This window comes from Capsicum annuum, chromosome 7 (genome assembly GCF_002878395.1).
Source record: "Capsicum annuum cultivar UCD-10X-F1 chromosome 7, UCD10Xv1.1, whole genome shotgun sequence".
Classification (NCBI taxonomy): Eukaryota; Viridiplantae; Streptophyta; class Magnoliopsida; order Solanales; family Solanaceae; genus Capsicum; species Capsicum annuum.
Window position 1 is genome coordinate 20,094,119 of NC_061117.1, and position 14,839 is coordinate 20,108,957.

General features: G+C 34.7%; 1 long non-coding RNA gene across 2 annotated transcripts; it reads left to right on the forward strand.

Annotated features, from left to right (window-relative positions):
• The first annotated feature begins 7,394 nt into the window (after positions 1 to 7,394).
• On the forward strand, positions 7,395 to 13,563 carry LOC124885501. 2 transcript variants are annotated; one of them, XR_007042612.1, is made up of 4 exons: positions 7,395 to 7,584; positions 8,017 to 8,162; positions 10,744 to 10,799; positions 12,916 to 13,563. It is a non-coding gene; the product is annotated as an uncharacterized LOC124885501 (long non-coding RNA). The 2 variants fall into 2 exon arrangements; XR_007042611.1 differs by having other exon boundaries at positions 8,020 to 8,162.
• Positions 13,564 to 14,839: the final 1,276 nt, after the last annotated feature.

Genomic DNA, 14,839 nt, shown 5'->3' on the forward strand with positions numbered 1-14,839 from the left:
AATTAGTCAAATCACACAGAAACACATATTTCACGTAGTCCATCAAAAAGCTGGTCGTTACATCATGCACCACTAAAAATCTAGTTTGTCTTCGAACTAAATGCAAAAGAAATACCTGAATCAACAAAGAGTTGGGGATAAGAACTGCATAAATCAGACTCGACCTCCCAAGTAGACTCATCTATAGGTCGATGTCGCCATTGAACCTTAACCGCAGGAATGACTCTGGAGTGCAACCGCCTAACATCCCTAGCCAATATGGAGACTAGCTCCTCAACAAAAGATAAGCGCTTATCTAACTGAACTGACTCCCAAAGAATAACATGAGAATCATCCAGAATATAACAGCGAATCATAGAAACATGAAAAACTGGATAAACAACAGATAGATCAAGGGGAAAAACACACTTATAAGCCATATCACTAACAGCCTAAAAAATCTCAAAAAGACCAATATACCTGGGGCTAAGCTTTCCCCTCTTCCCAAACATAATCACATCCTTCATGGGTGAAACTCAGAGGAAAACACAATTACCAACACTAAATCTCAAGGAACGAAGTCTACAGTCAGCATAACACTTTTGCCTACTCTGGGCTAGTCTAAGTCTATCGTGAATGATCTGGACACTGTCCAAAGACTCACGAAGCAAGTCTGTACCTTGAGGCCTAACCTGGAAAATATCAAACCAACCCACTGGCGAGCGACAATGCCTACCATACAATGCCTTAAGGAGTCATATCAATACTGGAATGGTAGCTATTATTATATGCAAACTCTACTAAAGACAAATGATGCTCCCACTAGTCACCAAAATCCATCATACACGTGTGAAGAATATGCTCCAACACTTGAATAGTCCACTCTGACTGACCATTAGTGTGGGGTAAAAACGTCGTGCTAAGATCAACCCGAGAACCCAACTTATCCTTAAAAGTCTTCCAAAAGTGAGATGTGAACACAAAACCTCAATCTAAAATAATGGACACCGGTACACTATAAAGTCTTACAATCTCACGGATGTAGGTAGGGGCCAACCTCTCAGCACTAAATGAGACCTGAACTAGAATAAAATAAGATGACTTGGTCAATCGAGATGGCCCACGCAGTGTCAGAACCATGAGAAATACGAAGCAACCCATTCAAGAAGTCCATAGTGATATGTTCCCACTTTCACTCAGGAATAAGTAACCTCTGAAGCAAACCACTAGGTCTCATAGGCTCGGCCTTCACCTACTGACAACATAGGCAACAAGCCATAAAATCCGATACATCTTGCCTCATACCACCCCACTGTAGTATTGTCTCAAGTCATGATACATCTCAGTCACACCTAGATAGATGGAATATATGGAACAATGGACCTCCTCCAAGATCAACCTAATCCAATCACCCACTCTCGCCATGCAAACTCAGCCACTCAACACCTTATCTCAAATCAACCTCAATCAACATCATCAAACTGGTGAGATTGAATCTACTCCATCAAAGAACATCTAGCCTCCATAAATACCAAAATGCGCCCAAGTGTCATAATATCAAGTCTAACCATCTGGTTAGCCAAAGACTTAACCTCTAAGGCTAAAAGGCTCTACTGGTTCAAAATATGTGCCAAGATACCCATGCTAGTCGACTTTCAGCTCAAGCCATCTGCAACTATATTTGTCTTGCCTGAATGGTAGAGAATAGTCAAGTCATAATCCTTAATCAACTCAAGACAACGACACTGCCTCATATTAAGATCTCGTTGGGTGAAGAAATACTAAAGGCTATGATGATCTGAGAAGATCTCACAATAAACTTCATACCAGTAGTACCTCTACAACTTCAAGGAAAACACCACTAAACACAACTCCAAATCATAGGCTTCAACTGAAGAGACACATAAGCAATCCCTTATCCTCTTATATCAACACAACACCCAATCAAATACTTGATGCATCAAAAAATAAGGTAAACCCCAGACCCTCCTTAGACAAAGCCAATATAGAAGCTGAAGTCAACAAATCCTTGAGCTTTTGGAAGCAGCCTCACAAGCATCATACTACTGGAAGGAGATCTTCTCCTGAGCCAACTAAGTCAAATGAGATGAAATAGAATAGAAGCCTTCAACAAAATATCAATAATACCCGACCAAGTAAAAAAAACTACGAATCTCGCTAGGCAAAGTAGGTATAGCCCAATCATGAACTGCTGCAATCTTGGATGGATCAACTATAATACCTTCCTTAGTCACCTCATGACCCAAGATATAATAGACTCAAACCAAAACTCACACTTAGAGAACTTTGCATACAACTTCTCATTTTTCAATCTCTGAAGCACAATCCATAAATATTCCTCATGTTCAGCCTCTCTCTTGGAATACACCAAGATATCATCTATAAATACAATAACAAAAGAGTAAAGATATTGTCGAAACACCTGGTTCATCAAATCCATGAATGCGGCAAGGGAATTGATCAACCTAAAAAACATGACCAAGAACTCATAATGACCATATCGAGTTCAAAAGCTGTCTTCAAAATATTCGAAGCTCTAAATCTCAACTGGTGATATTCGAGCCTCAAATCAACCTTTGAAAATACCGCAACACCTTGAAGTTAATCAAACAAATCATCAATGTGAGGAAGAGGATACTTATTCTTAACTATCACTTTATTTAACTGTCGATAATGAATACCCATCTGCATAGTCCCATCTTTTTTCTTCACAAACAACACAGGCATACCCTAAAGCAAAATACTAGGTCCCATAAATCCTTTATCCAATAAATCCTACAACTGATCCTTCTATTTCTTCAACTCTAGTGGGGACATCCTATGAGAAGGAGTAGAAATAGGCTTGGTTCCTGGCTCAACATCAATAGAAAAATCAATATCACGATCCAGAGGTATACCAGGAAAATTCATAGGAAACACATTCATAAACTTATGAACAACACGGACAGAATCCAAGGAAGGAGGTGAAACAACACTAGTATAACAAATATGATCCAAATAAACTAAAAATTTTCTCTCAACCAATCGCTGAGAGTGAACATAAGATATGACCCTCTTGAGACCCAAATAAAGTGAACCCTTCCATCCATGGCACACCCGGCGATGCTAAAGTCATAGTCTTAGCAAAACAATCTAAGATAGCATAATAAGAATCCAACCAATCCATACCAAAATAACATTAAAATCGACCATATCTAACACAAGCAAGTCTACCAAAGTCTTATGCCTGGAAAAAGTCACATCATAAGATGATTTACTCGATTCACCACTAAAGAATTACCTAACGGGGTAGATACACGAATAGGCATTGCAAGTGGCTCACTAACAGAATCAAAAGAAGTATATTTTTTAAACCAGTCATTGTCATAACAGACATGACTGTTTGCACCAGAGTTAGCCCACCAACCATCAACATTCTCCACCATGTTTATGTCTATTATCACCTCCATAAATGGTTCTTCGATAACGTTTGCATGAGGTGCAAGCCCACATTTTTGAAATTTGCAAATCGAGCACTATGCCCACTTTTGCCACAGATAAAGCAAAGTCCCTTTTCTTAAACATGTTAATTTTTTGCTTGATTATTTCCATCATTATTTTCCTTGGGATGTCTACCATCATTTTTCTTGATTTTTTTCTTCTTAGGCTTCAAAGTAGTACTTTTGTTCGTTTCAGAGATAGCTTTATTTGAAGTAGTTAAATTTACCTTTGGTGTGATGTTGTTCTCTTCTATTTGTAAAAGTCCATCTTGGGTCCTTGCCTCTTTTCCATGCATATTCTTGTTACAAAGTCTCAAGAGAAGTTTCCTTTTGTTTGTGGCGCATGGTTTTTTGAAATTTCTTTCAAGAAAAAGAAAATTAATATATTATGCCACAAACAATAAGGTTATCTGCAATTTTGACTTTCTCATACCTGAGCTCTCCAACAAGCATTATGAAGTCCTGAGCCTGATCTACCATTGACTTGTTGTCCACCATTTGAAAACGGAAAAATCTGCTAGCCGCATATTTTTTTGCTCCATCCTCCTCAGTGTCATACTTTACTATGCAATGCTTACCAAATTTTCTTTACACTAAGTAAGTTCTATCATAATAATCATAAAAATATTAGATAGACAATTAAGAAGAAAATACAGACACTTGTAGGAGTCACCATCGTATTTTTCAACTTTCTCTTAGAGAGAAATAAGTTCTTCATCATTCATGGAAGAGTTATCTACTCTGTTTGGATTCTTCTCAGTTAACACAAATGAAACATTGACAAGACTAAAGTAGAAAAGTAATTTACCTTTCCACCTCTTGAAATGAGTACCGTTGAACCCGAAATGTCTTGTTAAGATCTCTCATTTTGACATCCACGGATTTTTCAGTTGTTGCCATTGAATCTCCTTAAAATTGTTGGTGAAATTACAATAATATTACAATCGAAAAAATTACAACTGAAGAGGTTAACCAGTATGCACCTTCAGTGCAAACAAAAATTACACGATCAACTTATTTTTAGTATGCTGCTAGAGTTTAAATGGAAAGTTATAGTTATTTTAATTTCTTTTACATTTGAATTATTAAAAAGAAAAATAATAGTAAAAGGTAACTTAGACTCTATATTATTGTATGATTATGTTTACCAAATATATAAAGGATTCCATTTCTCTTCCGTTTTATTCTAATTATTCAACTTGATTGAAACAATCCGAACTTACACCATTGAAGAAATCACCAACTCTATCCTTAGTATACTCTAACTTGTTGTTAATAAAACTATAGAGATGGAGAAGTTTTGTGGTTAATTTACAATTGTTAATTTTAAGAGTAAGAATTTTTTAAAATAATTACTGTCATAGAAAAACTATTAACATTATTTCCTTATTGTGAGGTCGAAACATTCTTCTGTCACACTTTATAATTAACGATCAAAAGTTTAATATGATCTCTAAATGATATTAAAATTGCATCTAAATGTCGAGGGAAAGATTTTATCAAATTCTCATCATACAAAGAAACAATAATTTATTTCCAGTTAAAAAAGATTAAGTTATAATTTCACCATCTAGTTAATCATGTAAAATAATTTTTTCAGTAGTCAATAAAATTGAATCCAAAAAATGATTTCAAAATCTCAAATAATTTAATGAGTTGGAATTAGAAGATGGTTTCTACATGAGAGAGAGAAGTGAAAATCTGGAATGACAGAGAAAGGGGGATTAAGGAGGGAGTGCTTAAGAATTAAAAATAAGAAAAGAAAGAAAAGTTAAAAAATAGGTGGAAACATATTAGTAATGGTAATTGCCTATTAAGGGGAGACTTTGTTAAATAGACCTTTAAGTCTATTTTTTAATTAAATAGACCATAAGTTATTTTATTTAGGGAGATGACCCATTTTGTGAATAATTAAATTTTTTTACAAGTTTTAATAATTACAAACTAGTCCACAAAGGGACTAGTTAGCAACTGAATTAAAAGGGGGAAAATCTCCCACAAAATAATCTTTCGTGGGAATTCAAGACCATATTCAAAGTCGGTGCATCTCTCCTAACAAACATATTATGTATCTATCCAACAGATTATAGATTTGTGGGCAATTATACGAAAGAAAATATGAGGTACCTTCATTTTTTTCAAAAATAAAGCAACAACATAACATATTAAAGAGTGTGTTGGACTTATAAACAAGAATAGACCATATGCTAAGATGGCACATCTCTCCTAACAGACAGATTACAAATCTATCAGACAGAGCATAGACTTGTGGATGATTATACGAAATAAAATATAAGGTACATTCACTTTTACTACAACTAAAGCAATTATATGATATATTGAAGAGTATCTTGGACTTATAAGCATGAAAACCGAGAATGACCATATGCAAAAATGACACATCTCTCCTAACAGACAGATTACATATCTATTGCGATTATATGAAAGAAAATATGAGGTACATTCACTTTTTCCAAAACTAAAGAAACAACATGATGTATTAAAGAGTATTTTGAACTTATAAGCAAGAAAACCAAGAAATCATGACCATATGCGAAGACGACACATCTCTACTAACAGACAGACGACACATCTCTACTAACAGACAAACTACAAATCTATCCAACATAGCACAGACTTGTGGGTGATTATACGAAAGAAAATATGAGGTACATTCCCTTTTACCAAATATAAATCAATTATATGATATATTAATAAGTATCTTGGACTTATAAGCAAGAAAACCGAGAATTCATGATCATATACGAAGTTAACGCGTCTCTTCTAACAGACAGATTATGTATCTATCCGACAGATTATGTATCTATCCAAAAGATTATAGATTTGTGGGTAATTATATGAAATAAAAAATAACATACATTCATTTTTAGGTCCCATACTTTTTAGTACATATATTATTATGGTCCATTTTTTTTTTAATTTTTAAATGATAAAAAGACAAGGGGGGCATTTTGTAAATTGAGAACTCAAAGAGGATTCTCAGCTAAAATTTCCCCTTATTAAGCTACCTGATCGTGCAAAAAAAATTCTATACCGTCGGTGTATATTAGTTAAACTCTTGAAGAAAAATAAAAGCTATCTTCTTCTTCTTCGGCTGAGGCGCGGATATCTCACTCTCTTTAAAGAGATTCAAGCCCACTACAGCAAATTGTTTCACCGGTCCAAATCTTCTTGAATTGTCCCCTCAAGGATACAAAAACCTTCTCACAAAGAACAACTCAACAACTATGGATAAGAGTTGAGTTCAAAGCTCCACAAAAAGAATACCTCTCTTCAACTAATAAACTGTCATTTTTACTAACTTTTGTGAACCCTATATTATCTTGTACTTGAAAAATATGTCAAACCACCTCTATTTATAGGAGAGGAAGCCTTCAAAAGAATGAATGATAATAGTAAAGGAGGAAGATCAAAGGTCTTTAAGTTACAAGAGTAATGAAAAGAATAGTGATAGAAGTTATATGAGTTACAAGAAGCTTATGTCAATATTCTTACCACTAACTCATAAAACTAAATGCCATAAAACACATGGAAGTAAAGTGGGAGTAAAACTGTTGCACGTTGTGGCAATGAAAGGTTAGAAGTGAATGCAACAATTACATGCCTACTTCAAACGTGCAAGGATAGTAGTTAATGGCACAAATTGGATGTGCAACTGATGGAGTAATGTTATTCTTCCTGCCAAACATTAATGTTCTAGTAAATCGCAATACATTCACACCACACTAGGCCACTTAATGCCAAAACATCCACTAACATAAGAGGAAAAGACAAGGCAGCAAAAAGAGACACTAAAATATTATACAGATAATATTAAAATTCTCATAAAATCCATAATGTTTTCTTCTTTATCTTATAAGCTACTCTTCTTCTTTTTTGTTTATTGTAAATCAATATTGTTTCCTTCTATGACTTTTTATATTTTTTTCTTCGGCTTCTTGTAATCTACTTCTTCGACTTGATAAAGTTTTATGCTTCAGACCTTGAGAACTAGAAAGGGAGGGCATAAAAGCTACTTTGGAAAGTACAATCATGGAAAAAGGGTAAAATTGATAAAAGAGAGGAGGAAACAAACAATTCATCGGTACGTCATACAATAGTCATCCATATTAATACTAACATTTAGATACAGAATATCGTACATATGTCTAAAGAACTTGTAATCTTGAAGCATAAATAATAAAAGTTTCTTTCTTTCCCAGAATCATTTGTTGTCCCTATTAAAAGTTTCTTTCTTTCCCAGTATGTTATTTCTCAGTCACTTTGATCAATAAATGATCATCTTAAACTTTTGTCATTAAAAATCCTCTTGCGTCTATTAATACATCAATTGATGGGAATTGAATGAGTCCAGGGTAATGAGGTCCTAAGAATATCACCTTTCCTGAAGGTTAATTCTTTTCCAATATTGGATACTCTTATTTTTATCTAGCTCCTTTCCTGAAGGTTAATTCTTTTTCAAAGTTGGATACTCTCATTTTCATCACTAATATGTTCTAACATAGTTTCTTTCCAGCAGGTGGCAGCTTTAAGTTCATTAACTTTGGTTGACCAACTCGAATAAATAAATGAGGTGAAGTTGCCCCAGTTTTAGGTAGCAAGCACATACTACAAAGAGCGCGATTGCAAGAAGTCTATCTTCTTAAGACCTTGATGCATATGGTTAGTGTTCTGAGAAATGCTATCAGACTTTATTGTGTAACTTGATTCCAAGCGTGTTATCTTCAGTTTCATAATCATGCTAAGGGTCTGATGTTCAATATATCTATATGCATAGAGAGAACTGGTTAATTGTTTAGTGCTTTCTAAAATAAAATTAATCTGATTGTGTTGGAATATAATTGTTGTTGCAGTTAGCTGCTATGCTTTATATGCTTATTACAAATCTAATATAGGAAGGGTACGGATAAGGATAAAGATCTGTTGCTCGAAATTATTCAAGAGCAGCGGGATATATCACCCGGGCATCTGCCTAGACCATCAAAGAAGAATCCACTATTTGTTTTACGTCAAGCAATACGTGAAGTTACTCCTAATGTAACAGTAAAAGCAAGATATGTAGGTGTATTGACTCTAACAGATTTGATATTGCTCCAAGAGCCCTTTGTTTGAGGCAACTTGCCAAGAAGGGTGCAACCTCCTAACATGACCATATGCTAAGAAGGGTGAAATTTATTTAATTGTTCTGCAAAACAAAGAGCAAGATCATCAAGTTACTTTGAAACAAAACTACTTGATAGGACCATTTCTTATTTCAAAGTAATATCATTATTTGTATATCATTACTAGGTGTGCTATAAATATTATGTTTATATCATATTTCTTGTATACTTGTGAGGGATTAATAAGATAAGATCTAGCCCAATTGGCTAGTACTTTCCCTTTTACTAAAAGTCCATGCCTAGAGGCTAATCTAAGATTTAGTGAAAATTAATTCTTGTTTCTAGGTAAATAACTCAACAATTAACATACTGCACTATTCAGTCTTATTTAGGGCAATGAGAGTCAGAAAATAGTATTAGATCAATTCTAAGGAATATATACATAAAATACATATTGCAATATTTTTTTTAAAAATAAAATTTTAGATATTATCATACTTTGGAACAGTTTTTCTCCATTTTGACGCTATATTTGTTCTATCCCCAATGTGTTTGATGAAAGTCTCAAATGAACTATTTGTGAAAGTTATTAAGTACAAATTGAGTAGATAACCATTTGTGATTTTCTCCTTGTTATTTTCAACGTATTACTCTTTTAAAAGATGGAGGATAGCGTGTAACACTTTGAGTGTCTTGACACACAAATAGAGCTAAGAATGAGCCTACGTGACCCCTAGATTAAGTATAAATCACTTTACGACGTGTTCAAAAGTGTTGCGGACAATTTTAGGCAAGAATATAGGACATGCGTTGCGAGGGGGAGCCTGCGCTGCGGGAGGCCACTACCTCACCCACGCGGAGGGCCCTGTGACGCAAGGGGGCCACCAGCAACGCAATCCACCCTCGCCTCCTATTTGCCCGATGGTTTTCCAAAATTTTTACGTGTTTATTGGATTATTTTGGTACTTATACACCTAAAATCATCCCCTAATATTCTATTAAATTTTTCCTAATTAGGATTGACCCTAAATCAACATTAGAACATTCTTTTCTCCCTTATCTGAGTCAAGAAATTTGCAAGATGTGTAGAAAAGCCTCAAGGTTAACTTTTGTTCAATTTCTTTCTATCAAAGTTATGTAGAACAACCTAAATCCATGGGGTTTTAATTTAAAATCTTACAAACTCCTTTTAGTGTTTAAATTATGGGATTCCATTTTACTACAAGAATATGTTTTTAGATTTGCACTTATGCCTCAATTATGTAATTTTGTCAAGTGTGTGTGTGTATATAAATATTGTGATTGATGAAATGAATGAGGTTGTAAATGGTTTCCTTTACTTAATTATTCATGTGAATGGTTTTTGAAGAGTATTACTCGTGTTGATATTGCTTGTTCTTTTCTATGGTGGTTATTTGCATACAACTAAAAAGGGTGACTTTTGTCCTAAAGCATTTAAAAGATTCATGAATGAGAACTATTTTTACCTAAACCATCATATTGACTTAAAGAGCTTTACTATATGACTTTTGAAATACCTTATGGTGGTTAATGATTCATGACATGTAAGAGATTAAATAGAATATGAAATATGGCATATGAGAGTTGCAAGTCTTGGTATGACGATACCAAATCAGACAATTTCCCTTCAGACTACAGACTATATTTTAAGAAAGATTCATGTTTTTAAAATGGCTAAAATATGACCTTAAAGAGAGTTAGGTGCTAACCGAGGCATGGGTCTGAAAGGTCCATAGCCCAAAATTGTATTTTGCCAATACGGGAATGACTCTGTCCTGAGTATAGCTAATCATTGTATACTTGCTTTATGATTAGTCTACCAGACTCAGACACTCCAAGATTTGCGGGATACTTAAATTGGAGGATTGACCAACAAGTCAAAGTCGGACCCTTTATAGCCTGTGGATTTTTTTAGACCATGTCGAGTACGACCCCGAGCTCAAAATTATAGGAATCAAAATTAAGTCTTAGAAATCAGCTTTTGAATTGAAACCTAAGTCTACATATTGTCACGATATTTTGTAACCCCATATTATGAATTGTACAACATTTTCACTATACATGCCAATACATTTCAAGTATTGATAGTCCTAAGGCAGCTACATTATCTCATAATATAGGTTTCGAGGTGCAGTCATGTGGTCCAGCATTAGAATCTCCTAAAGCGTCAGATTTGGTAAGTCGTCCATCTTTCACAAGGCATTCAATTTAGATATTCAGTTTTATGATTCTACCAGGGCCTTGTCCCGGCCTAGACATTATTCATTAGTAGAGGCTTTGTAGACTGGATTAGACAGGTGTTTTGTTATGTTGTCGAGTTAAATCTTGTTTTTTAGACTTCATTGAGTTTCCTTATATTTTTTCCAATTTGTATGAATTATGTTTTTGATAGAATGCTAAGGGGCCTTCTCGGGTCTTTGTAGTTTGGGATGACCATTATGGCTAGGGCCTCGTCTTGGGTTGTGAGAAGTTTGATATCAACACAAGATTTAGGGTCCCAGGGAGTCTACAAAGTTGTGTCGAGTAAAGTCCCTTTTATGGGTGTATAGCACGCCACACTTATAAGGGAGAGGCTACGAGGCATTTAGGAATGTTTCATACTCTTCATGTTCTAGTTCTTGCTCGAGAGCCTAGTTGCAATAGAATTCTCCTAACTTTTGGGTTTTAGCAATTTAGATCATACCTCCACGAAGATCTAATGTTCAGAGAAACACAGCTGAATCTTCTACCCCTACTAGGAAAATACTGAGGAGGTTCGCCCTACTCATGGGATGAAGACTCGGTATAGAGCTCGTACTCTTGATTTCACTTCTCCTCCTAATGTTCTACCAGCTCTAACCAGTCCTCTTTAGGTACCTAGGACTGGCATTAAATGTACTCAGTCTCCACATAGAGAGGTCTCAAATGTTGAGTTCTATCTGTCCATTCATGTGCTTGCTCAACTTGTGGCATCGCGGTCCCACTAGTTTGGTAATATTGGTTTTGTGGCTCATCTAATGTCACTCAGGTTAGCAAATTCATGAGGTTGAATCCCTCGAATTTTACAGGTTCCAATGTAGAGGAATATCATTAAGAATTTGTGGAAAAGATGAAAAATAATTTAGTCATGAATACTAGTGATAGAGAGAGGGTAGAATTTACAGCCTATCAGTTGAAAGGCGTGTCTTATCAGTGGTATGATAATTAAGAGAAGTTGAGATGTTAAAATATAGAACCAGCAGTGTGGGAAGAGTTTTCTGACGCTTTCCTTGACCACTTCTTTATTTGGGAGTTAAGGGAAGCTAAGAATGAGAAGTTTTTGAATCTAAAGAAAGGTAAGATATGTGTCAAAGCGTATGCACAAAATTTCACCCAACTGTCTCGTTATGCCCTAGAGTTGGTGTTTTATTCATTTTCGGATTTTTTTAAAGAAAATGGTTTTGACCTTTTTAAAACTATTTTAAAAATTCAAGAAAATCTTTCAAAATAATCTCTTGATTTTTATAGAATCCCAACTCCCTAAACATATTACAAAAATCCCAACATATACATAGAATGCTATGTATATTTCGGCTATGTTATGTATATTAATAGGGAGAGAGAGTAAAATAATTAAAAAAGTGGGAGAGAGTGTAATTACTTCCAATAGGGTTGGTATTTATGTTATTTATACAAATAATAGAAGTTTGGATTGGGCTTTTGGCCCATTTGATCTGTCCAGCCTTGGAGTGCAATTTTTTATGAACTTTGGATCCATTTCCAGGACGTATATCACATGTATATCAGTCCCAATGTTCTTCACGTTTTACTGTATATTTTACTGTATATCGCTGCATATACAGTGTATATCAGCGTGAAAACATGCTTATTTTCCCTCCATTTTTTATTGTATATGGTGTAATAGTGCGCAGCTGCTGCTTCCAACGTATATCAGTTGTACACAAGTGTATACCAGCCTTGTTTCTTGTCCTTTGGTTCATTTTGAAATTTTGGCATGGGGTTTGACTCGACGGATATGCAAGGGAAAGGAGTCCAATGGACTCGGAGTCATATCACATGCATCAATAAAAGATAATGGATAAGCATACAACTTAAGCTATATTTATAGTAAAACATATACGTGATAAATCAAAAGAACACTTTATCTTAATTTTACCAATAGACTATCATATCATACGGTTCAAAACCAGGAAGCTAAGCCATAATTTACTACAAGCAGCAAAATTACTTGCAAAGAAAATCATCACTAGTATTTTTACACAAACAGTTTAGGTAAAAGAAAAGGTTCTATATGTTCCTCTTTCTTGACGCAGGAAGAGCAGTGGAGGAGGTACGGGCCTCTTTTTTTAGCAAGAGCATTTGGAGGTTGAAAGCGTCAACAAACTACCTTATTGGGGCCCACTGTTGCTTTGACATTCCAATTTTTGTTTCTGTTAGTAATATATCTTGATGAACAAATTGGTTATTCTATTCAACCTTACTCTAAGTGGAAATAGATATTACATATTTTAGAGATCATAACATTTTCTTTCCTCTTTTCCTTCCTGGTTCTTGTTACAGTTAGATTTAATTATAATTATCCAATTTTCGTCTCACTATAAATTATTGTTGCGTGAGACATGTGACATACCATTAGATAATTCTATGTTACATATTTTCAAATTAAAAGAGAGGGAGAGTATATTAAAAACATATACGGAATAATCCGATTAATAAGAAATCTCGCAAAAATATTGTTGAATAGGTGAATCAAAGGGTCTTGATATTTTAGCCAATAATCAGACAAATAAGGCATCAAAACATGTACTAGTCATCCGTTTAACACCAATTTCCCAAACGATAGTTCAAGTAAAAGAAAGAGAGGGTGTAAAATGTATAAAGCTGAAAATTGTAACAACATGCATCACGGCTTCTAGCATATTAGATCAAGGGAAGATACTGAAACTATCTCAAATGCCCAAACATAACCCACTTTTACTGGAAAGGACGGAAACTATATATGTATATAAGAAAAATAACATTTGAAAAATGAGAATCTAAAATGACGAAAACACTTTAAAAGTAATCAAAACCCCTTTCTGATTTGTCGATTCAAGTTGGATCTTTTCAAACTAAACCGGTACATGCTCACTAGTTGATAAAGAATTCATATAAATCCCACACAAATTCTTGATGTTACTATACGATATGTTGAGAAGAATATGGTTTTTAAGTAAAAATATGAAGGAAAAGGGATGTCGAATGGCATCGGGGCTGTAGAATAATTCCCTGGCTTCATTAAGGAATCCACGGCATAACAACTTATTCAAACAACAAAAGCCAATACATTCACTGTCCAACAAGCATCAAACAACAAATTCTATCATCCAGATTAGCTACTTTTTACAGAGATTATCAAATCAAAGATTAGGCACACCAGAAATTTATTCACATTCGGAAAAATAAGTAAGTTCGTCTCAAACATTTCCGCATGAACAACTTTAACCCTCAATCCCTAAATTTCCACCAAAAGGAAAAGCAATCAAAATATTCTACAAATTCCTAACATGAATAGATAAGTAACAACATATTTTCACCTCCAGCAACAAGGTTTCACATAATAATGGTTAAATAACAAAAGAAAGGGGGCGAAAAAATAAGTTTATCACCTGTTTCCGGGTAGGAACTGGGGCGACAGGCCTTGACGACAGACTTCTAATGTCAATTTTGACTCGTCAGGACTTATTTTTTTGTCGGAATCAATTTTTCGATAGAGTTTCTTCTTGAATCCTTTGGTTACATGGGATTAGAAGAATGCTCCTCCAAAATCCTCAATTTTTTCCCAATTGAATTCCCTCCCTTCCTTCTTTCCCTCAATCCCTATTTATAGGGGAAGATATTTATTTTCCATTTTTAAAAATAGAAAAACATATCCCTAAATTTCGGATTTGAATAGACATCTTCTGATTTAGATTAGATTTTGAGTTTGGAAACACATAATCTTGAGCAAAAAAGTTAGAAAAGATGACTCTAGGTCTGCAAAATGCAGAGATAAGATGGAGAGAGAGGTTTGCTTGGTTGAATTTTTGGTGTTCACGCTGGGTCGAGTTGACGATGTTGGTTTGGGTCATTGGAATCGGGTTCGATGTTGTTGTAGTTTGGAGTTGTTCGCTGGAGTTGTTGTTGGTTGTTGTTTACTGCGTTGAAATTGTTGTTGTTGGTATCATGTTGTTGTGCACGTTGAAGCTGGTATCGTTG